This window comes from Zalophus californianus, chromosome 1 (genome assembly GCF_009762305.2).
Source record: "Zalophus californianus isolate mZalCal1 chromosome 1, mZalCal1.pri.v2, whole genome shotgun sequence".
NCBI classification, from domain to species: Eukaryota; Metazoa; Chordata; class Mammalia; order Carnivora; family Otariidae; genus Zalophus; species Zalophus californianus.
Genome location: NC_045595.1, coordinates 195641142 through 195668335, shown reverse-complemented (window position 1 = coordinate 195668335; position 27194 = coordinate 195641142). Strand labels below are relative to the sequence as shown.

General features: G+C 35.5%; 1 pseudogene; it reads left to right on the top strand.

The window, feature by feature from the left end:
• The window catches only part of LOC113915851, a 115142-nt pseudogene extending 90290 nt beyond the window's left edge, over window positions 1-24852 (top strand).
• The last annotated feature ends 2342 nt before the right edge of the window (window positions 24853-27194 follow it).

Genomic DNA, 27194 nt, shown 5'->3' with positions numbered 1-27194 from the left:
GTCATGCAGATCATTTATTCATTTACACCAAGGAGTTGATGACCACAATATAAGCACCCTGAAATATACAACATATTCTAAAGAAATATATATGACTTTTCATATCAATTCATATTAATTTATTTAATATAGAATAATCCATGTGAACTATTTTGTAAGTCAAAGTAACTAAATAAGTGCTAAATGGATTATTTCCTTTGTACTATGTGGGCATGAATAATGGAATAAAGAATATTTTTTCTTATAACCTATGTTACCTAAGATGACATCAAATTACAAAATTAGATCACATCATTAGAAGAAAGTAAAAAGTATGTTCATTCATTAATACACTGATATGCATGTTGACACTTTCAGGGACTAGATTGGTATACTTGCTTATATCAGTATCTATAATCCTCATTATCATGATAAAATATAATATATATTAGAGGTTGATTGTTTGCCTGGTTCTATGCTAGGAAATGTTGCATATCTTGCAAATTTAATATTTACAGCAACTTAATATAGATACAGTATTACTCAATATCTAATTTAAAGAAACAGAAGCTCAGAAAGCCAATAAAACTTCCTGGCTGTGAGAAGATAAACATTTGAACACAGGCTTTCTATCAACAATGTACACGTTCAGCGCTAAACTAAGTCTCTTCTGCTGCAGTATAAATTTATTTTCCTGACCCGCTTTTATTTTATAGCAGTAATTATTCTTAATACTTTGGTTAAGGAACACTGCTTATAAACAGTATTATTCAGCAATTCCTGCAATAATGCAATGTAACAAGCACTTTATTTTTTGTAGGACTTCATTCACAATACAATAGAATATAGAGAACTCTTTTGAAGGGTTTGACTGGAAAGTAGGGAAAAGAAATGGTCAGTGGTTGAAAGGTAAATAACTGGAAAATATTAATACATGCGTGCATACTAATGGAAAAGTTCCAGTAAGAAGGGAAAATTTGACAACACAGGAAACAAGAAGGAACAATTCAGGTGTAATTGTTCACATAAAGATTCCTTATGTGAATGAAATGGAATTGATCCAGGGCATAAGTAAAGAGGCTGAACTTAAATGTAAACATGGACAATTCATAGAAAAGAGAAGTGAGGGGTGCCTGGGTGTCTCAGTTGGTTGAGTGTCCAACTCTTGACTTCAGCTCAGGTCATGATCTGAGGGTCGTGGGACTGAGCCCCAAGTTGGGCTCTGCACTCAGCATGGAGTCTGTTTGTCTCTCTCTCTCTGCTCCTCGCCCAACTCATGCTCTCTCTCTTTCCCTCTATTTCTCTCTCAAACAAACTAAATAAAATCTGAAAAAAAGAGAGAGAGAAGTGAACTAACAACCTATTTATGTAGATGTGTATAAGTCAGTAACATTTGTTGTAAAATTTCCCTGAATGCTTCTATTAAACAAGATTATCAGCTGTGAGTGAAGAGTGGGAGGAACAGTTAAAACTTTAAAGAGAGAATTTAAAATCTAAAATGGTCTAGGAAAGTAAAAGACTAAATGAACTAAAAAAAAAAGTCAGGTTTATAAGGTAAGACTAAAAGACCATCACTGTGTGTTTTCTCTTAGCATACTCAAACTCAGGTGAAGGTAGAGAATAAGCTGAATATTGGATTTCAACAACTTTGTTTTTGCCATGAAACATGGGGAGAAAAATCACAAGGAAGGAAAAGATGTGTGTAAAGGAATGTTCTTAATGATCGCTTTTAGAGCCAAAGCTAAGAAAAGAATAAAAAAAAATATATTACTGAACATGGAATTTAAGCTAGGTATTTAAGCCAGGAATGTAAGACATGAGTTTTGAGAGGCCGAGAAATATGGTGGGACCAATGGATTGCAGCTCTTGAGGAGGTGGAGGAATTTTAAGAGTGAGAGGACCAGAGAAAGTATGCTAGAATATTAAGATGGGGTAGGAGACTAAAATGCTAGAAATTAAGATTGTGGAGAGGTGGACTTTGAGGCACTTCAGATTAAGCTGTACTTAGATTCCTCTCCACTTAGGTTCTCCCACAGTTCCTGGAACGCCCTATTTCATTCTCTTTCCAATCTGACCATTTACTTCCCTTAAGGGCATAGTCAAGTTTTTCTCAAACTATTAATTATAACACATTTTTTCAGTGGTTTCCCTTTTTCACTAAAGTCGTAGAGTACTGGAAGTTGGTGCTACACAATCCAGTCCTACAATAAATAGACTGTTAATATGTCCTGACTTTCTTTAGTAGTTTTAGGACTGAAATGTTCTTTCTTCATGCATTACCATCACTCTTATAATATATTTAATAAATACTTGTCAAAGAATAAAATTAACCAACAATAAATTATTCCTATTTTATATGTCTTATTTAATAATCTATCCATTTGGATGATATTTTGAAAGTTCTGAACTTCTGTAAACTTGTTTCTTCACTTTGAAACAATATTAATTTGTGAATTAAAATACTATACAGTTGGCCCTTGAACAACATGGGTATTAACTGAATAAGTTCACTTACATATGTTATCAAAAGCAAGGAAAGGCTGAGAAATTGTCACAAGCATGAAGATTAAGGGGGCATGACAAATAAATATAATATTGTATACTGGATGGAATACTGAACATGGACATAGAGAGGCATTAGTTAAAACCTAAGTAAATCTGAATAAACTATGGACTTTAGTTAATAATGTCTTAACATTGGTTCATTAAAAGTAATAAATGTACCATACTAACATAAGGTAACAGTTGGAGAAATTGTATTCATGGGTATTTGGGAATTTTTGGTATTATCTTCTCAATTTTTTTCTATAAACCTGTGTGTTCTAAAAAATAAAGTCTAGGGGTGCCTGGGTGGCTCAGTCTGTTGAGCATCTGACTCTTGATTTCTGATCAGGTCATGATCTCAGGGTCTGGAGATGGAGCCCCTGTCCATCTGGCTCCCTACTCAGCGGGGTGTCTGCTTCTCTCCTTCTCCCTTTCCTTTTGCCCCTCCCGCCCCGCTTGCATTCCCTCTCTCTCTCTCTATAAAATAAATAAATCTTTAAAAAAAGTCTATTCAAAAATAAAAGGGCAAACACTATACCATGTAAACACTAACAACAGCAACATGCTTGAATGGATATATTAATATTAGGAAAAGCATATATGATGCTTAACTGTATCATCTTTTTAGGTATATGAACTGCCAAAGTGAGCACCTTAATTGTGTCATCTTGATTGGGTCACCTATCTTCACTGGGTGCCCACGTATTTGGCTAAACATTATTTCTGAGTGAGTCTGTGAGAATGTTTTCAGATGAGATTAGTTTTTCAGTGGGTTGACTGAGAAAAAGAGATTATCCTTTCGGTGAGGATCCAATTCAATGAAGATCTAAATTGAAGAAAAAGTCAGAAGAAGGAGAGATTCCTCTTGCTTGAAATGAGCTGGGACATCAGTCTTGTCCTGCTCTTGGGCTCAATGTTTCTAGAAGCTAGAAACATTGACTTTGCTCGTCCTTAGGCCTTCAGATACGGACTGGCACTCAGCACAGGCTTTCCTGGATGTCCAGCATGTAGACAGCAGAATATAGACTTGGTGCCTCCATAATCCATGTGACACAATTCCTTACGATAAATCTGTATCTCTAGCTATCTATATCTCTCTTATTGGTTCTGTTTCTGTGGAGAACCCTAAGTAATATATCAGACTTCAAAACCCAGACTACTAGGAATAAAATAGGACATTTCATAATGACAAATGGATCAACTTATCAAGAAGAGAAAACAATCCTAAATTTATATGTACCAAATAATAGGAGTTCAAAATACATGAAACACAATGGATAATATTATAAGCATAAAAACTATACTTATATTTAGATCCCTTAACATACTTTTCTATAATTACTTACAAAATTTTTTTAAAAAATCATCAAACATATAGAATATCTGAATATCAATTATCTTGACTTATTTGTCATATTTGTAATAATTTACTGAATAATGACAGGAACATGTCCTTATGTGTGCTGAGAATATTACCAAGAGAAATCCCATTCTTTGTCAAAAACACATCTTACTAATTTTAATAGAACTGAAATTATTCAAAGCATGTTCTCTGGCTATAAAGAAATAAATTTAAAAATTAGCAAAAGGTCATCTGGAAAATCCCAAAATATTTGTTTTATGGACTGAATGTTTCTGTCCTTTCCAAAATTCATACTAAAATTCTAATTCCCAATGTGATGGTATCAGGAAGGAGAGGGAGTTGGGCTTTGGGAGCTGATTAGGTCATGAGGGTAAAGCCCTCATAAACGGTATTCGTGACCTTATAAAAGAGGCCCCAGAGAGCTCTGTTGCCCTAGTCAACATATGAAAGCATGATAAGAAGAGGCTTATCTGTGAACCAGAAAGTAGGCTCCCACCCAGACATGGAATCTGCCAACATCTTGATCTTCCCAGTGTCTATACTGTGAGAAACAACTGCTTGGTGTGTAAGCCACCCAGTCTATGGCATTTTATTTTTTTATTAGAGTGGCCGAAACAGAATAAACTATTCAGATACTTTTTAAAAAGCATGCACTCAATAATTCTATATAACAAAAAGGAAGTTTAAGAGAAGTTTAAAAGTATTTTGAAAGGAAGGAAAATGAGAATATAATATATTCATATTTATGGAAGTAGCTTAGGGGGAAACTTGTAGCATTGTTACGTATTAGAAAAGAAAAAAGAATGCAAGTCTGTAATTTATGTCATCACCCTAAGATAAAACAATCAGAGCAAAATTAACTCAAAGCAATCAGAAGGAACAAAACAAGAAATGTAAATGCCTAAATAATAAAAGGGAGAAGAGAAAAGCAACCTGGAAAATAAGTGAAAGAAAAGCTGAGACTTTAAGAGAAATTAATAAAATTGATAAATCTTTAGTCATATTCTCTAAGAAAGAATGAAGACAAAAATTAACTCTGTTGACCCCACAGATGTTAAAAAGATAATGAGATAAATCTACAAACAGCATTATGCACAAAAATTTAAAACTCAGATGAAAAGACTTAACCCTTGAAAAATGTAAACCATCAGCATTCACCAAAGATGTGATAGATAAACTAAAAATGTCTGATATCAATACAATCATTGAATTTGTATTTAGAAACTATCCTGCAAAGAAAATACCAGACCCAGATGGCTTCATTAATTAACTGTAGTATTTAAAAAAGAAATACCACTTCTATATAAATTTGTTTAGAAAACAGAAGAGAAGCAAATACTTTCCAATTCATTTTATAAGGTCCTTATAACAAAACCAAAGACGTTACCAAAAAACAAAAACAATAAAACAAAACAACAGCAATAACAACAGAAAACACTACTGACTAAAATATTTTATATAGATGAAACAATCTTAAAAAATCATTGAATTGAAGCCAGAAATATATAAATAGAATAATATAACATAATCAAAAGTATTTTAACCTGAGAATATTAACCTCATTCAACATTTGGAAACCAATCAATATAACTCACCATATTAATACATTAAAAAAGAAAACCACATGACCATCTCAATAGATGCAGAAAAACACCTGACAAAATTCAACTTCCAATGATGATGATAATTAATAATAATGATAATAATAATATATGTGCTGCCGAAGCGAGCACAATAATAATAATAATAATAAAACTCATCAAAATATAAATAGAAAAAGAGTCCACATTCTGATGAAAATCTCTTTAAAAACCACAGTTAACATCATGCTAAACTGTGAGATGCTAACTGATTTCCCTCACATTTGTTTCCTAGGGCTGTTGAGACAAAGTACTACAGATTTTGTGGCATACAATGAGAAATTTATTCTCTCACATTTGTGGCCAAGAAGTCCAAATCAAGATGTCAGCAGGACCATGTCTACTCTAAAGGCTTGAGGAAATAATCTTTCCCTGCCTCTTGTGGTTTCTTGTGGCCTCCACCATTCCTTGGTTTGTGGCAGCACAAACTTAATCTCTGCTGCTGCCATCTTCACGAGATTGTCTTCTCCCTGTGTGTCTATGTGTCTCCAAATTTCTCTCTTTTTATAAGGACATCAATCTTTGGATTTAGGATATATCCTAATTCAGTATGACCTCATCTCAACTTGACCACATCTGCACAGAGCCTATTTGCAAATAAGATCACATTCACAGTACCGAGCGTTAGGATTTCAACATGTCTTTTTGCAGAACACAGCTTAGTTCATATTTCCTATGACCAGGAACTAGGCAAGTTTATATGCTTTCAGCACTTCTATTCAATATTGTACTGAAAGCCCTAGCAAGTGCAATAAGACAAGTAAATGAGATAAAGGACTTAAAAATTTTTATGAAAAATATAAAATGATCCTTATTTGTCATTTTAATATTGACCAGAAGTATATATGTACATACAAATCTAACAAATATGTGTAGAACAATATACGCTGAAAACCATAAATGTCTCATGAAAGAAAAAAAAGAGGACCTAAGTAAGTAGACATACTGTGTTCATGGACTGGAAGAATCCATATAGTTAAGATGTCAATTCTTCCCAAGTCAAATTATACATTTAATTCAATCCCAATAAAACTATTAGTAACATTCTCTATAGACATATACAAGGTGGTTCTAAAATTCACATGACGTGGGAAGGAAATAGAATAGCCAAAATAATTTGTACAGAGAAGGAAAAAGTAGGAAGCACTCACATTGCCCAGTACAGAGGCATATCTAGAAACCATGATAGTGATGAAAGGATAGACACATAAGATTAACAGAATTGTATGGTGAGTCTAGAAATAGAGCTATACAAATATGTTCGGTTATTATTTATTGACAAAAGCACAAAGGCAATTCAATGGAGAAAGGATATTCTTTTGCAAAATAATGCTGCTAAAACAATTAGATATTTATATAAACAAACAAAACAAACTTGAACTATGCTTCATACTGTATAACTGTATTAAAAAATTAATTCAAGGGGTGCCTGGGTGGCTCAGTCATTAAACATCTGCCTTCAGCTCAGGTCATGATCCCGGGGTCCTGGGATCGAGGCCCATATTGGGCTCCCTGCTCAGCGGAAAACCTGCTTCTCCCTCTCCCACTCCCCCTGCCTGTGTTCCCTCTCTAGCTCTCTCTCTCTCTCTCTCTCTGTCAAATAAATAAATAAAATCTTAAAAAAATTAATTCAAAATAAATTTTAACTTAAATGTAAAATGTAAAACTAGAAAAATCTAATAAAAATACATAGGAGAAAATTTTTGTGACCTTGAGTTAGCTAATTCAATCTTAGATAAAATATCAAAAACACAATCCTTAAAAAAAATTGATCAAAATTAAGAACACTTACAACTTAAAGGATACTATAAGCAGAATGAGAAGACAAGCTACAGCTCTGGATACTATATTTGCATAGCACATATTGGACAAAGAACAGAATATATAAAGAATTCTCAAAATCCAACAGTAAGCAAACAATAAATCTATTAAGATTTGGCAAAAAAAAAAATGAAAAGACACTTCACCAAAGAAGATATTCAGATGGCGAATAAACTTAGAAAAATTATTTATCAGGACGCCTGGGTAGCTCAGTTGGTTAAGCATCTTCCTTAAGCTCAGGTCATGATCCCAGGGTCCTGGGATAGTGTCTCACATCAGGCTCCTTGCTCAGCGTGGAGTCTGCTTCTCCCCCTGCCTGCCCCTTCCCCTGCTTGTGCACTCTCTCTTCCTCTCTCTAATAAAGAAATAAAATCTTAAAAACATATTACAAAAAAGAAAGAAAAATGATTTGTCATTAGAAAAATTTAAGTTAGTGAAATACCATTAAATATTCATTAAAATAATAAAGGGGTGCTTGGGTGGCTCTGTTGGTTAAGCCTTGGACTCTTGATTTTTAGCTCAGGTCATGATCTCCAGGTCGTGAAATAGAGCCCTGCATCAGGCTCTGTGCTGAGCGTGGACCCTACTTGGGATTCTCTCTCTCCCTCCGCCCCTCCCTCCCTCTCAATAAGTAAATAAAAATAAATAAATAAATAAAGCTTATATAAAAATATATAGCAAGTGTTGGCAACGATGCAAAGTATCTGACACTTTCAAACATTGCTAGTGAGAATGCAAAACAGTTCAACAATTCTAGAAAACAGTTTGGCAGTTTTTTATAAAGTTAAATATATACCTTTATCACCCAGAAATCCAAATTTTAGAAATTTAGCCTAGAGAATTAAAATCATGTTTTCAGACAAAAATCAGTACATAAATATTTATGACAGCGGTATTCATAACTGCCAAAAATGTAAAATAACCCAAATGTCCTTTAATGAGTGAATAGGTAAACAAAATTTCTCACACTCAAGAAATGGAATACTGCTAAGTAATAAAAAGAAATTAGCTATTGATACTGAAACTGCTTACAAGCATTAAGTTGGACCAAAATCAAAATGGCTGCGCTAGTGCTTCAATGAAGCTCAATTTTAAAGGAACATTTTGCTCTTTTCTGCAAACCTCCCCTTCTCCCTTCATAGTCTTTTGTGTCAGGAACCTGGTACCACCCTAAAGACAAGACAAAGGAGGCTGGTAGCATGTACACAATTTCTGTCAAAACCTGCTAGATCCTGTATTCCCTTATAAAAGCCCCCAGCCCCTCCCTCCAGGGGGGTGTGCAGGTTTTGAAAGCCATAGCCTGCTGCTGCCTCCTTTGCCCAGCAGAGCAATCAACGTATTGTTCCTCTTTCTCCCAAACTCTGTCTTCCCATTATATTTTGGTTCCCAAGCACAGAGTCAGTTTTCAACAACAATACAAGCAATAATCTGGATGAATCAGTGAAAGAAGCCAGTCCCAAAAGATTACATACTATACGATTCCTTTGATAAGACATTTGGAAAAAGGCACAGTTAAAGGGGCAATGAACAGATCGTTAGCACATTTGTTCTTGGATCAAAGTATGACCTATATTTGATGTTGGGGTTAAACTTAAATGAAGAACTCTTGACTAAAACTCATAAGCACAGAATATAGACAAATAATATATTTTATTTAAAAAATACTGTTACTACCTTTATAAGAAGTTATTTGAAAAAGTATCTTTCTGGCAGTTAAGGTATCTATCTGACATATATTCTTCATCAGAAAATCCTAAAGTTCCCTACAAATGGCAATGCTTGTTACTGTTCACTGATCAGTAAGGGAACCGAAAATAAAAGTTTTCAAGGATGCATAATCAATTCATGATATTTGTGTGCTATTTTCCCTAAACTCTAAAACAGATTCCATTCCAAAGTTCATTTTGAAAACTAATATAACACTGTATGTTAAGTATACTGAAATTAAAATAAAACAAAATAATAATAAAAAGAAAACAATATTTCAATTAGATGGATTGGAGAAAGATCATTTGAAAAAATAAGGAAATACATTTTTAATGAAATGTATGAGACATATCATTATGGCTATTCTTATTTTACATTCTAGACTTTAATGTCTATAAGTTGAGATCCAATTATAAAGGTCATGTAAAACATGAAAGCACAAACCCTGGGTGTTCTAGAGTATTAGAGGTCATTTTTTTTAGTTTTTTATTCTATCTCATTTCTAAATTGCTTTTCCTGTTTGTGGTTTCTCTTTTTATATTTTTGAAGCAATGCCCCATGATATGCTGATTGCTCTATGGGTGTTTACCATTGTGCACAACAACTTGAGAATTATTGTATTGTTAAACGGCTCTTCTTTAGTTTTGCTTTTAATTGAGTTGCAGATGTTAAGTCTATGAGAGTAATAATAGTCCCATTACATTCCATGAATGTGTTCTCAATAAGAAAACTTAGGGGGCCCCTGGGTGGCTCAGTCCTTAAGCGTCCGCCTTTGGCTCAGATCAGGATCCCAGGGTCCTGGGATTGAGCCCCGCATCAGGCTCCCTGCTCAGCGGGAAACCTGCTTCTCCCTCTCCCACTCCCCTGCTTGTGTTCCTGCTCTTGCTAACTCTCTCTCTGTCAAATAAATAAATAAAAGCTTAAAAAAAAAGAAAAAAAAAAACCTCAGAACTTAGTATGTAAAGTTGCATATAGAAAATAAGATCATTTATTAGAAACAAATGTGTGTATATACACACACATATATTTAAATAGCTAATATTTTGACATTTTACCTTATGATGGCTCTTAAAAGTTATGTGACAAGTGTACTCAAAGGTTAGATTAGAAATTTTTCACATATTTTTATTCTTACTAATACTATAAAGATTTCTCAACAGTGAGATCTATTACATTTTTTTTTAAATTCATACAACGCTTCATGAATTTATCCCTCAATCTTTTATGGTTAGTATTGTTTAAATGTACAAAAAAATTAAGAATTTTAGTAAAGATGAATGTATTCACTGTACTATCCTTAATGATAACATTTTAAAAAGTGATCATTATTATTAAGAACGTTAATATTTTTGTTTTGCCATTGTTTCTACTTACATGATATTTGAGTTATTTATAAGATTTGTTTAAACTGACTTGACCAATATAAGAAATTAAAATTGGTTCTGAAATCACATTCTGCAGAAAATGTATATTGTACTACAAAGGGAAGTTTAGATTTTCCCAAAGTTTTGCTCTCTTCCTACAGGGTTCTGGGAGTGGATTGAGGACCTGTTATTCAGTTTGTCAGATGCATCAAGTGCAACAGCTGGGTTTCACTCTAGCTTTGGATGCAGTAACCAATTCGGAGCAGACTTTGTCCAAGTTTGCACGTGCATCTTATCAGCTTTCACTTAGACCTAGGCTCTCTGCTTTTATTTCCTACCCAGGGAACTAGCTGACAAAAAAAAAAAAAAAAAAATCTGACATTCCTGTTAAGAATCAACCTAACATTCAAACATGTGAACCCAGACATGACAGCAGTTAACCCCCACAGCGCTATCATTGACCTGTTAAGAATATATGCTGGTGGATAAATCTTTCTCATTCCAAGCCCCAGGCAGTCAGTTGTAAGATTCATTTCATAAAGCTCCTCAAAAGCTCACATGTGAGATCTAACACTGGTCAACCATAGCAGTGACCAATTTGGTAACTTATCCTTGCATTGTTTTTCTCTCATTCCCTGTCCCTCACTCCTGTTCTTTGGGATGACCTTCCAAATATACAATCTGTACTGCAAATCTTTGTTTTTGGCTCTGTTTTTTCTCGACCAAGACTAAACCTGCCTTAAAATACTTTAACAGATGCTATATACTATTTTTTTTCCAGAGAGTTCACAGAATACACTTAGCCTAATGAGAGTTCTGAGAAGTCTAACAGTAGATAAATATATTGATTTTTAAATCTGTTTTATGTAAACTAAAATTTTCCAAACTATTTTGATTCCAAAGCCTTCTTTTTCCTTATATAATACCTTTCAATATCCTAACATTAAAAACATGTTAATCGCCAGGAAACTGAGGAATATAAGTTCTCCTATCATTTCAGCATATTATCAGTCCACTAAGAAATGACAAGATTCATCCATTATCTTAATAATTATATATACTGAGAACCATGATTTTTTGTTGTGAATTAGGCAAATCCACTAGTATATCCTAGATACATCTTCAAAGGCATTATTTAAAGCTGTTCATATTTAGAAACACCAGCCTCAAAAACTAGGAAAAGATGAAGAATTAAAATTACATTTTAATAAAGAAAAATGTAAATAATTGAATGATTCTGTTATATAAGGTCAATTGGAGAAATCTAAATAAAACAAAATGAACAAAATTAAGACCATTTCTCTCCCAAAGAAGTTACAAATATTAAATAGGCGAACAATAAGATTTTTATTCATTACTACTAGATGTTAATAATCATGTTTCCTTCTCTTCAGGCCTGTAGAAATCATAGCTTTCCATGTTCCTTTGGAGTCATGTGACTTGATTGGTCAGTGAAATATGAGAAGAGTTGATATACCTTACTTCTTTCTATGCTCCATAATTGCATAAGTTGTTATGTGATATGAGAGTCATATGATTGAAACAGACTTGATCGAACTAAAAAAAATAAGCTTTCATTAAGCCACGAAAATCTTGGTGTGAGTTAGTGCAGTGTGACCCAGCCTATCTTGACCTGTGGAATCAACTGAAAGAATGATAGAAGAAATAAAACCAGACCGAAACTGAGGTAACTTCCAAATAAGTTATAAATTCCTTTACATAAAAACATTTAGTAAACGTTAATTTTGAGACAGGGAGTCTTGTAAGCACTGGAATCCGAGTGGAAACCAAAACAGACAATGTTTCTGTTCTTATGGAGTTTATTTCTAATAAGAATACATAATGAATAAATAAGTTATACCAACCCCAACAAGATGATTTAAATTACTTTTGATTCCTAAGAAAAATGACACCAGGGACTATTTATATACTTCCACACAGGAGTACACAAAGTAAAATGTAGTTCAAGGAGGCAGCCAGATGATTGAGGCTTATATATATATATATCATTATAGACTAAACAAAAGGAAATGGAGTTTTGGGCTTCTGGACAAGGGAGGTGAGTTATGGGAGAGGGAGGCAAGGAAATCTAGGGTAAATAAACATTGTCTTGTTATTTAGATTAAGAATCTCTCAGGTGGGGAAAGTTGTCTCTGGGTTAGCTCTCCTCCTGGTATAGAGATATCTGTACAAATGGAAATTTCCTTTATAAATGTAAAATTATTTCATGAAAGGAGAAATTTAGTATTTATTTTTAAGTAGTCAGGAGGACGTAAAGACCTTTTGCTGCATCTGCCAGTTCTCAGTGCCTTTAGCCTCAAATAATTCATAAACCAAAGAAGAATAGTTTGTGGTGGAATATTCTGGTACCCTTCATTGAATTAAAATGAGGCCTTTAGGGACTCCTGGGTGGCTCAGTCATTAAGCGTCTGCCTTCGGCTCAGGTCATGATTCCAGGGTCCTGGGATCAGTCCCTGCTTTGGGCTCCTTGATCAGTGGGGGAGCCTGCTTCTCCCTCTTCCGCTCCCCCTGCTTGTGCTCACTCTCTCTCCATCAAATAAATAAATAAAATATTTTTTTTAAATGAGGCATTTAGGGTAGACCTCAGTCCAATCTGATTAGTGTCTTTATAAAAAAAAAAAAAAAGCAGATTAGGACACAGAGAGAGACACCAGGAGCACACAGTCTCAGAGGGATGACTCTGTGAAGAAACAGCAAGAAGGGGGTCATCTGCAGGCCAACGAGAGAGGCCTCAGAAGAAACCAACTACATCTTGTTGGAACTACATCTTGGACTCTAAACCTCCAGGACTGTGAGAAAGACTCACAGTTGTTCAAAGCCACTCAGTCTGTGTACTATGTATGAAAGTCTTAGAAAACTAACATAGATGATAGATAGATAGATAGATGATGATAGATAGATGATAGATAGATAGATAGATAGATAGATAGATAGATAGATAGATAGATAGAAAAAAAAATATATTTGTTGGGACGCCTGGGTGGCTCAGTCGGTTGAGTGTCTGCCTTCAGCTCAGGTCATGATCCCAGGGTCCTGGGATTGAGCCCCATGTCAGACTCCCTGTTCAGTGGAAGTCTGCTTCTCCCTCTCCCTTCTTGTGTTCTCTCGCTATATCTCTCTCTCTCAAATAAATAAAATCTTAAAAAAAAGAAAACTATATTTGTCTATGTCTATATAGACATCTATCAAAAAAGAGAGAAAGAGAAAGGAGTTATACTTCTCCTCTAGGAGGTGCACTTTAATCTTCGACCTTAAGTGTGGGCAGAACTTAATGAAAGAAAAATAGAATGTGGAAAAGAAAAAAATAATAGTAAACTTACCATGGAAAAACTTGGCAAACACTACCTTATGTTTGACATCACTGATAATGTTATATTGATGACACATGCCTACTGATAGATGGGATGAGAAGGGCACTTCATCTCTATCATATTCTTTCCCCCAGCCCCATAACACCTGTCTAATAATAAGAAAAACAGCCTGACAAATACAAAGTGAGGGACAACATCCCTGAGACCGTCAAGGTCATCAGACACAAGAAAACCTGAAAAGCCATCATAGACTGAAGGATGCTAAGGAGACATGATACATAAATGCAGTGTGGTATCCTCAATTGAATTCTGTAACAGAAGAGGGAACAAAGTATCCTTCATTGTGATAATACAGCAGGGTTGTATACCAAGCTATAGGCAAGTACTCAAACTAGGCAAATTCTGAAGTCCTCCAAGCGGAAGTGTGACAAATTATAGCTAAATTTGAGTGTGTGATGATTTACAGAGAAATGTATTATTTACAGATGGACAAGTGATTAATATTTCTCTAGCTTAAGCTCTCTTTTCTGGAGCAACTCACATGAGAAAAGTACATATTATACTTCTGTATTCATTTAAATATTCTACTGCAAAAAGTCTGTATTCAGGGACAATCTGATGCAAGAGAACATGTTCGTTCAAGATTTCTCAGCCTTTATACATTTCCTTACTCTTGAAAAATGAAAAGAAATTATGTCTTTTTATGCTCCTTTAGATATTGTGCCTAATCCAAATTTGGCCTCCAAGTGCCACATTAGCTAAACAGAAATATTGTCATTTTACTAAGGCTGAACATAAGCCAATGGTTGTTATCTGTTTCTGCTATGGTCTCTGAAATAGCTAGTGAGGAGAGCTTGAAGAGGCAACCTATCTTTATCATAATTACTCCACAGATATTTTTCCATTAACTTGATCTAGTAACTCTAACAGATATATCACTATTTCCTACTCACTCAAATTCAAACATGAGCCTCATCTAGACTCCTTATCTAATGACACAAACACCTGATTCTTCAAGTCTAAATATTTCTCACATGTATAGGGGCGCCTGGGTGGCTCAGTTGGTTAGGCGACTGCCTTCGGCTCAGGTCATGATCACAGGGTCCTGGGTTCGAGTCCTGCGTCTGGCTCTCTGCTCAGCAGAAGCCTGCTTTTCCCTCTCCCTCTGCCTTCCACTCCCCCTGCTTGTACTCTCTCTCTCACTGTCAAATAAATAAATAAAATATTTTAAAAAAACCTTTTTAAAAAAAGAAAGTTTAACTACTGTGACAAGGTTCTACCTGTTGACTTTCCCAACTTTTGAACACTGGGTTACTTTTATTTTTATTTTTATTTTTATTTTTTTACTTTTATAATACATACCAACAAATGGTAGTTCCTATATGTATGGTTTAGAAATCCTCCTTTTATAACTGGAGGAAGAGAATTACTTTTCTTTCCTGCTTAGAAGCTGACTCCTTGCATCAAATCTATGTAACTTTCTTTTGTAATTGTGTCCTCATTTAAGTCACTGTGATAAATGTATCTAGAAGTGGGTTAAGAAGTGGGTTAATATTATGCTACCATTGTTGACTATTTAAAATGAATGTGGTTTTTGTTCACTTTAGACACCATATTCAAGCAGGAGTACAATTCAAAATAACAAAAATCTAAGATAAATTGTCTATAAACAACAAAGCAATGCCAAGCAAACTAATAAATTGAGGCTACTGGGGAGAAAAGGAAAAATTTAAATCATCATAAGCAGGATTTAATTTAATGTAAGACAATATTCAAAATTAGGTTTCTAGGCCCTTAGGATTGTATCTCAAATTTGTTGGCATCTCCAACATTTTGTAACCATATTCTTCATATGTTTAGGCAGTGAAACTTGACAAATAATTGATAGCAGGTATGATTAATTCTAGGGAACCATATGGCAATATGCCAATAATTTTAGTTCCCATAAACAAAATTTAATATAAAATAATGAACAGTTTCCTCTGTGGATATTAATCCCTCTTCAAATCAATTAATTTCAGGAAAGTTTTTAATACCTTTGCTGGGCTTCCTCTGGATGTTATCTACAGCATTTTCTATATGGTGAGACTTTTGGCTATAAAACCAAACTCAGCAGTATTAAAAATCTTTTAAATATCAATTAAATGGCTAATACTGGCTTCAAAAACAATGATTTTTTTCTAAATATTCCATTGCTTATAGAAATTTTAATCATATAGAAATCATCTAGTAAAATGAAATTTTAGCATATTTTTAAAACCTTTATTCTTCTCCCACCTCCAATGCTGCTATCATGTATGATCTGATTTTGCAGAAAAATTAGGATGTACTACTCCCAATTTCTATAGAGTAAATTTGTGAAGATTAACTCAGGCATTAAGTCAAGGCATATGCCTGAGTTAACCTGGCATCCATGTGCAAGATGATGCTTTTAATTACTAAGCTGAGCCAGGGAAAAAGAAAAAAAAAATCAAAATAGTTTTCTAGTGTTTTGACCCGAGTCTTCAGCAAATCATTATTTCATTTAAGCTATTATAAATTCTAAAAATATTCAAGCACCAAAGTTCAATATAAAGATGGGAATACAAATAAACAAACAGACAAACATGAGCATACAACACAAAAATATAACTAAATTTTGGGTTACCTTTTCCTTTGAGTACTGGTATTCTTTACTGTAATAGATTCTGGATTATTGATCATGATAAACATGGTATCATTTGGCTTAAGATCTAAAAAGTCTTAATACTCATAGTTTTGATTAAATTAACTAAAAGTTCTCATTGTGTATAGTTTTTACAGTCACTTTATAATATTCCTAGCAGATTATGAGTCAACTAAAATGTTGAGGTTTCTGTTTGTTTTTATTTTGTTTTTATCACTTCTCGGCCTTTTGGCTAAGATCAAGTGTTTTTATTTTGTTTTTAATTAATTTTTTTATTTAAGTATTGTTGACAAACAATGTTACAATAGTTTTAGGACTACAACATAGAGATTGGACAAGTTTATACATTGTACTATTCTCACCACAAGTGTAGCTACCATCTGTCAACATACAACAGTATTACAGTGTCACTGATTATATTCCCTATGCTGTGCCTTTTATTCCTGTAACTTACTCACTCCATAACTGGAAACCTGTGTCTCTCACAATCCTTCACCCATTTTGCCCATCCCCTCCAACCATCAGTTTGTTCTCTGTATTTACAAGTCTAATTCTGATTGTTATTTGTTGTTTATTCATTTATTGTTTGTTGGTTTTACACACTACATATGAGTGAAATTATATGGTATTTGTCTCCTAAGGCAAGAGAAACAAAAGCAAAAATATACCGTTAGGACTACATCAAAATAAAAGCTTTTGCACAGTGAAGGAAACCATCAACAAAACAAAAAGGCAACACTGAACGGGAGAACATATTTGCAAATTAAAAGATATATCCAATAAGGAGCTAATATCCAAAATTTATACAGAACTTCTACAATTCAACATACACACACACAAAACAATTTGATTAAAAAATGGGCAGAGGACCTGAGTAGACATTTTTCCACAGAAGATATACAGATGGCCAACAGACACATTGAAAGGATGCTCCACATCGCTAATCATCAGGGAAATGCAAATTAAAACCACATTGAGATATCACCTTTTACCTATCAGAATGCTAAGATCAAAAAGATAAGAAATAACAAATGTTGAGGTTTCTAAAGCATCTCCATGAAACCATGTTTCATGCAGGTTTTAACAAACAATAGATGCTCATATGCATGAATAAACCATTGCTAAGAAGAATTTGTTTTTATTGCCTTTTTGGGAAAATAATTAAATCTATTTAATATTAATATAGAGTCCCCCTTAAAACATCAAATATACATTTAACTAAGATGTATTTTTTAATAACTGGTATTTCTGATGAAACAAGACTGGACTCACATTCCTAGACTGTAATTGAAAAGTTTTTTGGGGCAGTGGGTGGCTCAGTTGGGTAAGCAACTGCCTTTGGCTCAGGTCATGATCCCGGGGTCCTGGGATCGAGCCCTGATTCAGGCTCCCTGCTCAGCGGGAGGCCTGCTTCTCCATCTATCTCTTCCCCTGCTTGTGTTACCTCTCTCGCTGTCTCTCTCTGTCAAGTAAATCAATAAATAAAATCTTTAAAAAAAAAGTCTTTTGAGAACTCAAATTGAATATTTTTATCCTTACCTGTTGAAACAACTTCATAATATCTATATTCTAATTCAGTGTTTACCATGAAGATACTTTCCCTATGAGCAAGATGCAATACTTGTTTTAAAGATGGTACAGTCCAACTTTTTAAAGGGACAAAATAATTTATAATATAGAGAATATTCTTGAGATTGAAATGTTTTGATTGAATTTATTATACCCAAGAGGTCAGGTCACTGGACCTTTTTTTGTGAGTGCCCTAAATGTAAGGGCAGACATACTCAGTTGGGTGACATTAAAATTATTCCTTTATATAAAAGATACACTAGAAATGAAAGAGAGCTACATCCAAAAAACTTATAATTATTCTACTACTTTTATCTATCCACTCATTTTGATACATTTACCATATGGGAGAGTCTGGATTATAAACTATATTGACTAGACATCGCACCTTTTACAGGGCAACATTTTCCTTGAGCAAAATATTGTAAAGGATTTCTTTACTCAGAAGCATACTCATATTTCAGAGATAAACATACATAACATTCACTTTTGAAAAATAATTAAGTTTGCAAATATAACTTTACTTTTTTTCAAGTTTTCTTTTTCTTTTAAATTGTTGAAATTGGAGAAGAAAGGTTCTGTGTATGTGTTTCCAATTTCAAATGGAACATTTGCAAAACTAAATATATATTCTGTATTTATATATAATTCATAACAATTAATTTTATGGTAGTCATAATAAGAGCAATAATGGAGACAACACCTATTTTATAAACTTTTTACCACATGGCAGGTAGTGGGTTATATGCTTTGCATCTTTTCTCTCTAAATCTCCACAAACTCCTGTGAGTAACTTTCTATTACCCTCACTTTATAGATGAGGAAATTGAAGTTCAGAGTTCACTTGACAACATTATAAACCAATACATGATGGAACTAAAATTCAAACCATATTTAAATTGCCAAAGTTCGTGTCCTTAAGTTCTACTGCCTCTCTGATAGGAATCATTATGAAAACCATAGCTAATAAGTATAATGAAATAAAATACATTATAGAACCTTAATGACAAAAATAGAAGACAGAAGGAAGACATCAGGCAGGTTGGTAAAATGAGATTGGGTCCATCTCAGGGGAAGAAAGCCAGTACTTATTGGCACCTTCTGCTATGGTGATGAAGCTACCTCTAGTATTGCTGATTTGTTGATTTTGTACTTTCATAGTGAATTAACTTGAAATAACTTCCTATAGAGTCTGATAGAACTGGTACACAATTATTCATTGCAAAAAACATAGAGGTAAAAATGTGTAATAAATATTAAAGAAAATGAAATACATAACAATTGTGTATTCAAAAAATTTATTTAGAAAAATGATAATACAGTGAATGCCTTTTATTTTCTACCTAAACACCATACATTAAGTCATTATTAAGCTTATTTTATTTTTCTGTGATATTTTAGAAATACTTTTAAGCTGGAAAACATGTTTTCTTACATAATTCATAGAGTCAAAAATTAAAGGTTATATATTTCATGCACAAAAAATACAATTGCAGTACCTTTTAAGAAATAAGAAAAATAAAACTGGAAGTGGCATGGCTTAGAGAAAAAAATGGTAAAATATCATGGTACTGACAATAATATGGTGATAGAATGAATGACATGTACAGTTGTGTTAGCAGATGCAGTTATCACAAATTGGCAAGCTAACAAACTGAATTGCAACCCAGGCTGAAAACATCTTACTTAACTCCTAGAAACCCCATAAGTAATTCTGAATTCTGTTAAGCATTAGAAGAGGGGTGCCATATAATTTTTGCTAATATGGGGGCATTGGTCACAGATACACACACACACATAAATTTAATATAGACATAGGTTGAGTTCAGAGCAGTTGAGAAAAATCAAAGGAAGAAACCTTAAATAAATTTAACATAAAATTCCTAAAATTTGAAGGCAAGATGAGCTTTCCTGATTCTTCCATGTTTGAAATCAAACTCATAATAACATTGGCAAAAAAGCTGATAGAATTAATCATTCAAGTATGATCAGATTTTCTCCATGTAAGTATTGGCACATATACTCCTGGTTCCTGCTATGGGCTGAATGTCTGGTCTCTCCCACCCCCAAATTCCTATGTTGAAGCCCTAACCCCCAATATTTGGAGGTGAAAGCTTTGAGAGGTAATTAAGATTAGATATGATCATGAGGATGAAGTCCCCATGATGGGACTGTGCTTTTTTAAGAAAAGGAAGAAATCAGAACCCTCTCTGTCTCTATCATATGACAATATGGCAAGATGGCCACCATCTACAAGTCATGAGAAATCAATGTCTTTTGTTTCAGCCCCACAATATATGGTATTCTGTTGTAGCAGCCTAAGCAAAGACAGTTCCTTCCTCTATTCTCCAATGATATTATGGTTAGTTCTCTACGTAAATCTCTTTACAACTAGACTTAGAGGTACCTTGAAGTCATAAAACACTAGTATATGGTTGAATGAAATCCACTAAAAATATGCTCACATGTAGTCTCTTGGATGACAGATATCTCATGCTTATGTAATATTTAAAATTTCCCAAATTTGTATCTAAAATCTCATTTAACAACTTCAGACTATCCCTGTGAAAATGTTCATTATACATAACTTCCAGGTAAAAGTAACTGAGTTTAGAGACGACAAGAATTTCCCAAAGTCATAAATCTATGTACATTTGTGTTTTTGCACACAGTAATTTTCATATACACTTTTTCTACTTTGAACCTGACATTGATCTCTTTAGTCATTGGAGTTTTTAATTAGTAAAATTATATTTTTGCAACTGTGACCTCAAATGACTATTCAGGTTATATTCTGTATACTTAGCATGTATCATAATTGAGTGATGATGATCAATTCATTTAAAAACGTCCAATGCTGTTTACTTCTCCTATTGGTTCATTTTATCTTTTGAAGGTTGTTAAAATGGAATTTTTGCTACCTCTGTTTTGAATGAGGTGCTAATAAGGCAGGTACCAGTTTCTAGAGTGAGGGAGAGGCAGACTTGCCCATATACAGAAATTTAAAAAGCAATTTAGAGAAACCTGGATCACTATTTTTGAACATTTTAGTCAAATCAAGTATGGTCCATTGGAAACTGACCATCCCCCCTTAAAAAAATCCATGCCCTACTCCTTATAATCTGTGAATGTTAGTTAACATGACATGCAGATGAGATTAAGTTACAGATTTTGAGAAGGGCAAATTGTCTTGGATTATCCAGGTATGTCCTTAAGGCAATTACATGTATCCTTATAAGAAAGCGCAGAGGGAGATTTGACATACACACAGAAGAGAAGGCCAGGTGAAGATGAAGCAGAGATGAAGATGCTGACCTTGAAAATTGGAGTGATGTGGTTACAAGCAAAGGAATGCTGGCGGTCACCAGAAGCTGGAAGACTAAAAGAACATATTCACCTACTGATTACAGACTTCTGGATTCCAGAACTTTGAGAGAATAAATTTCTGTTGTTTTAAACCCCTGGGTTTGATAGTTTGTTACAGCAGAAAATTAATATATCAAAGATATATAAAAGAGATCGAAGTGGGTACCAGTGAGCCATGAGGGATTTTTCCCTATAGAGAGCTGTTTCTGTGCTGTGAGGCTCAAGTGGCAACAGTAAGAGGGGGCTACCTCAGCTCCAGTGAGGGGACTTCCATGGGAGAGTTGAGAGAGATGAAGCCCACTGTGACTCATGGCTGAGAAAGACAAGGCATCATGGAGCAAGAGAGAAGGTGATGACCAGGATTTCTGGGAGTAAGGGATGCATGAGTGCTTCTGTGAACAAGAAGAGAATTAGTATAGAGTCCACTTAGATCTTTTCCAGGGTTGGCTACATAATTTATGCTGTCCAGTGCAAAATAAAAATGTGGGCTCCTTGTTTAAAAAGCAGGATTTTTTCCCTTTCTTCTACAGTCTCTCTCTCCACCCTTAGTGGTAGGCAGAATTATGGTCCCCCCAATATGTTCATCTCCTAATCCCTGGAACCTATAAATAGATTACATGGTAAAGGGAAATTGAAGTTGCAAATCAGCTGACCTCAAAATGGGAGGTTATTCTTGGATTATATGGTTGGGTCAAATGCAATCTCAAGGGTCCTTAAATATGGAAGAGGGAAGTATAAGTGTCAGTCTTAGAGTGAGGAAAAAAACCTGACAGGTCACTGATAGTTGTGGTTTTTGTTTGTTTGTTTGTTTTGTTTTATTTTTAGAGTTTATTTATTTTAGAGAGAGGGAGGCACAGCACAAGAGGGAGGGGCAGAGGAAGAGGGAGAGAGACAATCTCAAGCCGACTCCACGCTGAGCCCAGAGCCCAAGTCAGGGTTCCATCCCTACGACCCCTTAGACCACAGCCTGAGCCAAAACCGAGTCTGAGACTTTAACCACTATACTACCCAGGCACCTCCAGGTCATCACTAGCTTTGAAGATGGAACGACCAGCCAGGGAATGCAGGCAACCTCTAGAACCTGAAGAATACAAGAAAATGGATTCTATCCATGTGTTCAGAAGGATTCCTTTTCAAGCTTGAGGCTACTTATCTTAAGGACATCTCCTGGAACCAACACTAGGCAGAGCAGGCAGGGCAGATGCCTGGAGTGAGAGGGTTGAGGATCTTTTGAAGTATTTTCTAGGATACAGAGAAGAAAATGGAATTGGTGCAGGTTCCATAAGTGGGTCGAGGCAGTATGATCTTGGCAGGATAAGGGATGGCTTACAAAGTAAAGGGTAAGGGCAGTTCTATACAGCTCGGAACTGCAAACATACTGCAACTCAGTCCAATTTATGAATCATTGAGTTTTAGAAACATTTTCTGTTTTCTTCTAGTTAGCATTTTTGGACTATTATTATATACACACACTGTTGAGATTTTTTGTTTTGTTTGCTTTTCTTTCCAGAAGGATTTCTCTTTAAGAAACCTATTTTATGGGCGCCTGGGTGGCTCAGTCGGTTGGACGACTGCCTTCGGCTCAGGTCATGATCCTGGAGTCCCAGGATCGAGTCCCGCATCGGGCTCCCTGCTCGGCAGGGAGTCTGCTTCTCCTTCTCACCCTCCTCCCTCTTGTGCTCTCTGTCTCTCATTCTCTCTCTCTCAAATAAATAAATAAAATCTTAAAAAAAAAAAAATCTTTAAAAAAAAAAAAAGAAACCTATTTTTTCACTGGAATATTCTAGGTCAGGAGTCATGTAGTGTTGTGGTGGTGGCTGTTCCTTCCCCTCCTCCCCCTGTCCTTCCAATCCCCCTCTTCTCCTTCCTCCTGCCCTGCTTCCTCCTCCTCCTTCTTTTTTTTTTTGTAATCCCTGAAGTATTTTTTTCTAAATCCAAACTGAAATTGAGCTAGTTTTTCTCTTACTGCCTATGACAGTGAGATGCAAAATAACCCAATTAGATAATAATAATAGTGACCATTTATGGGTTGCCTCTCTTGTATCTAACTTTGTTCTAGTTACCTTGCCTCAGTTCTGTCACCTCTGAGGTAGGTTTTGTTACCCACTTCATTAGCTCACACCCAAGACCACCCAGCTGCTGAGGGACAGAACTAGGAGATCTGGGACAGTCTGATTGAATTTCCATGCTCATCTTCCTAAAAATTTCAGACCCTGCAGCCAGCAGAACAAGGTTTCATAAAGAGTGAAAATCAATAAAAAAAGTGAAAATCACCAGCAAAGGAAATGAGTTTGGGGTTAGGGGGTGGGTTTTTTTTTGTTGGTTTGTTTGTTTTTGTTTATGGCCTATCTTGTATTCCAGACAAGTGCAAATTAACACTGAAGCACATTGAAGAACATCAGCACAGAAGTGTGGTCACACCAAGGTGGAAGAGACACAGTCTAGGGGGTCACACAGAGTGGAGATCAGTATGAGCATGTGCACTCTCCCTTTGCCCCTTGAGGACCTGCTGACTTCAGTTTGGATACATGTTCCTGAAAAGAGGTATGGTAGTCCAAGAATCTAAGACAGCCAGCTCCAGGGTCTGGGACTTAAGAGACCCAGATTCTAGCTAAGTAGCTGTGGACAACAGGCATACACTTTGTGCACTTCAGCTGCCTCCGTGTACAAGAAAGGGTGACCAGGGATCTGGCATTGTGCGTAAGATTCCACAGCGCTCAAAGGAGTAGACAGTATCCTCCATTTCCAGAACTAGCCAATTACATGGTCCTGTCAATTGTAGTACTGATTATATTACACTTGTGGCCAAAGCCTCTTTTACAGTCTTCAACTGCACCCTCTCCTCTGACAAATAAGCAGCAATTTCTCCAATCTCCCCTTGGAGCTGTTATCTCACTTCTGTATCACTCAAGTTCACAAAACGTGGGTGTCTTTTCTCCCCACAAATGAATCACCAGTGAAGTGTGAATTGTGCTTCAGTTTCTTCCTGTCCCAACATGCTGGCCACAAACAATGAGATGATGTAGAAACCACGTAAGAAGCATTTTGAATTGTGCGATATAAACATCCTTAATCCAATTACAGGGATCAAAAATAGTCCAAAGCTGTGGACTATTTCCACAACTTTTAAGTGCCTGTTTCATGTTGGAATTCTGCAGCTAGGAATGTGACCCAGCTTTTGGTTTCTGCAGGCAACACTTTTCCAAATGACCACTCCAATGTCACCATGGATTGTCTGCACAAACACATCTGGCACCTTCTGAAGACTGTAAGAGAAACAGTCTGCAACTCACAGCTTGACAAACAGAACAAACAAGACCAGTTCACAAGCTTGGATGCCCTGCTCTGGACACTCACCCACCAGTCCTTCCTAAGAGCAGTGGATGTTCAAAAAGAAACATTGATTATGAGTGTGGGTTCAGTTGAGGGCTTTCCCTTGGGAGTGCTCCCGTCTGTAGGTCAGTCTTCCCTTGAACTCATGTTGCTGCTACACTTTCCCTAACTTTGCACTAGAAAGCCAGCTACCCAAGTGCCAGATCTTTGTCACTTGTGTTGTCTGATGTATCTCCTAGGCTGGAATAGTGCTTGGTACCTAATAGGTGCTTCATAAACATTTGGCTAATTGAACTGGATTGACTAAGACCTGTACCTCCAAAGAGCTGCTCTGTCTGGCTTTCTCACCCCTTGAAAGACAAACATTTCCTCCTATAAGGTTGGAAGAACTCTGAAGGTCCAGCCCTTTCACTGTCCTATGACCTTCCCAGGATGGGTTCCAGGATAGGAAGAGCCTGTGCCTTCCTTTTAGTTGGTCAGTAGGCCAGCATTCTGAACTTCATTTCCAATTTAGCCTAGTCTCTGGCTGCCTCAGAGCTTTATAGGACAAAATACAGCATGCATAAATAATGAAATATCTGAATGCCTACTAGCTGCAGGTTGTGCTAGTATATTCTATGCATTAGCTCATTTAATCTCACTTCTGAAAATATTACCCTTTCCATTTTATAGATTTAAGGAAACAAAGCAAAACACCTTTGGTTTCAAGGATACTAAAGAAGTTGCTCCAAATCTGTTAGTGTAGCTGACTTACATAACTGTAAGACAATAAATCTGTGTTATTTACTGTGATTTTTATGGTATCAAATTAGACACTATTTGACCTCTAATGGTTATTTTATTTGCTCTTTAATGCCATGTTCCCTTGGGCATGCGGATATCCACAGGGTGAATGCAAACCTTCATAGGTTCCTGGGCCCTGCCCCACATCTCAGTGTACTCTGCACACCCATTCTTGACCTCTCCTGCTTCCACATCCATACCTACCATGGACCAAGGGTGGCAGGAGTTTTTGGGTGAAGGTGGGATCATGGTCAGGCAAAAAGTCATCCCAGGGGAGGTGGCAAGTCAACTGCATTTGTGCTAAGGCCCTACACTGCCCATAAGTGTTCCATTGTCTCATCAGATTTCACTTACAAAACACAAGTACAAAGATAGCATTATTAAGAGTATCAAGACAGCAAATGGAGAGTATTAAGCCGCAACTATAAAATCTCTTTGTGAATGTGGGACCCTGTGTGCACAAGTTCATGAAGCTGGTCCTAATCTTTCTACAGAGAGCAAATCTCTGGCTTCTACCAACAGCAGACTCAGTGGTAAAGATTCAAACACATGTGTTTCATAGGGAAGGTGATCTCAGAGAGCACTGGCAAGGTAGTAAGGAAGTCAGAGAAGGGAAGAAATCCAATGAGAATGCATTAAGAGCAAGTTACTACTATTGGAATTAGGTGCCAGTGCTGCTGGAGATAGGACACTGAAACAAACATCAGATATATCCCTCGTGTGGATAAGAAAAAATGGGATATTTATCTACCTGTCACTGATTAAAGGTTTCTCCTAGAAGTGTCAATTTTCAGTTTCTGTGGCATGCTTCTCATAAGGTTTATGCACATTCAATTCTTTATTTTCTTTTGGATATCTTTGTGAACCACTGTCCGGGCACTTTTCACTGCAGCAAGTGGTTAAATAATGGGTATGAATGAAAGTACTTTGCATTAGAATATAGTATATGTGTTAAGCATGAGGACTCTTGGATCTAGTATTTAATTTTAATACTGTGGAATGTAAAGGGCTATGGAAGAATCCATTGTTTTCTTGAGCTTATACCTATCAAAGGTGTTGTCAAAGAATAAGTAGCTACTTACTAGATCTTTCCTCTTGACCATTGGTGATAACTGACAAAAAAAACAGAACTTTTTTCACAATTATTTGAAATATGTGATTAAAGAAGGGTTGGGACAAATTTACTTACCTTTTCTAAGTTCCTTCTGTGTAAAGGACACAGTACTTCTTATCTCATCATTGGTTGGGTTTTTATGCAGTTATGGGGTAATAATAAAGCAAATAGATATGTAACATAGCAAAACTGTTTTAAATAATGTTATTTTTCTTTTCCTTTCTAGATTCTGGAAAGGAAGAAGACAGTATCCTTAATACATTTCAGTTACGGACGAGATATACTTTGGTCTCATTTGTACTTCCCAGGACCTTTTTGGGGGTAAGTAGGAAGGAATGAAGAGGTTGTTGAAACTGTAGTGTCTGCAAATCTCAGTCACAAATTTATTATAAAAATAATGTAAACAATGCTTTTCTATAACCAGACACCATATTTCTAGTTCCAGTTTTGCCTAACGGTAAACAACTATTTCCAGTGAGTTCACATCTACTTTTTTACCCAGAATTGTGTCTAATACCCAATAGTGATGGGCAAGGGGTATTGACATGGGGTTTCCACATAGTTCTCCATAACTTGGCCTTGCTGGAATTCTCTGGCATATCCATGACCCGATT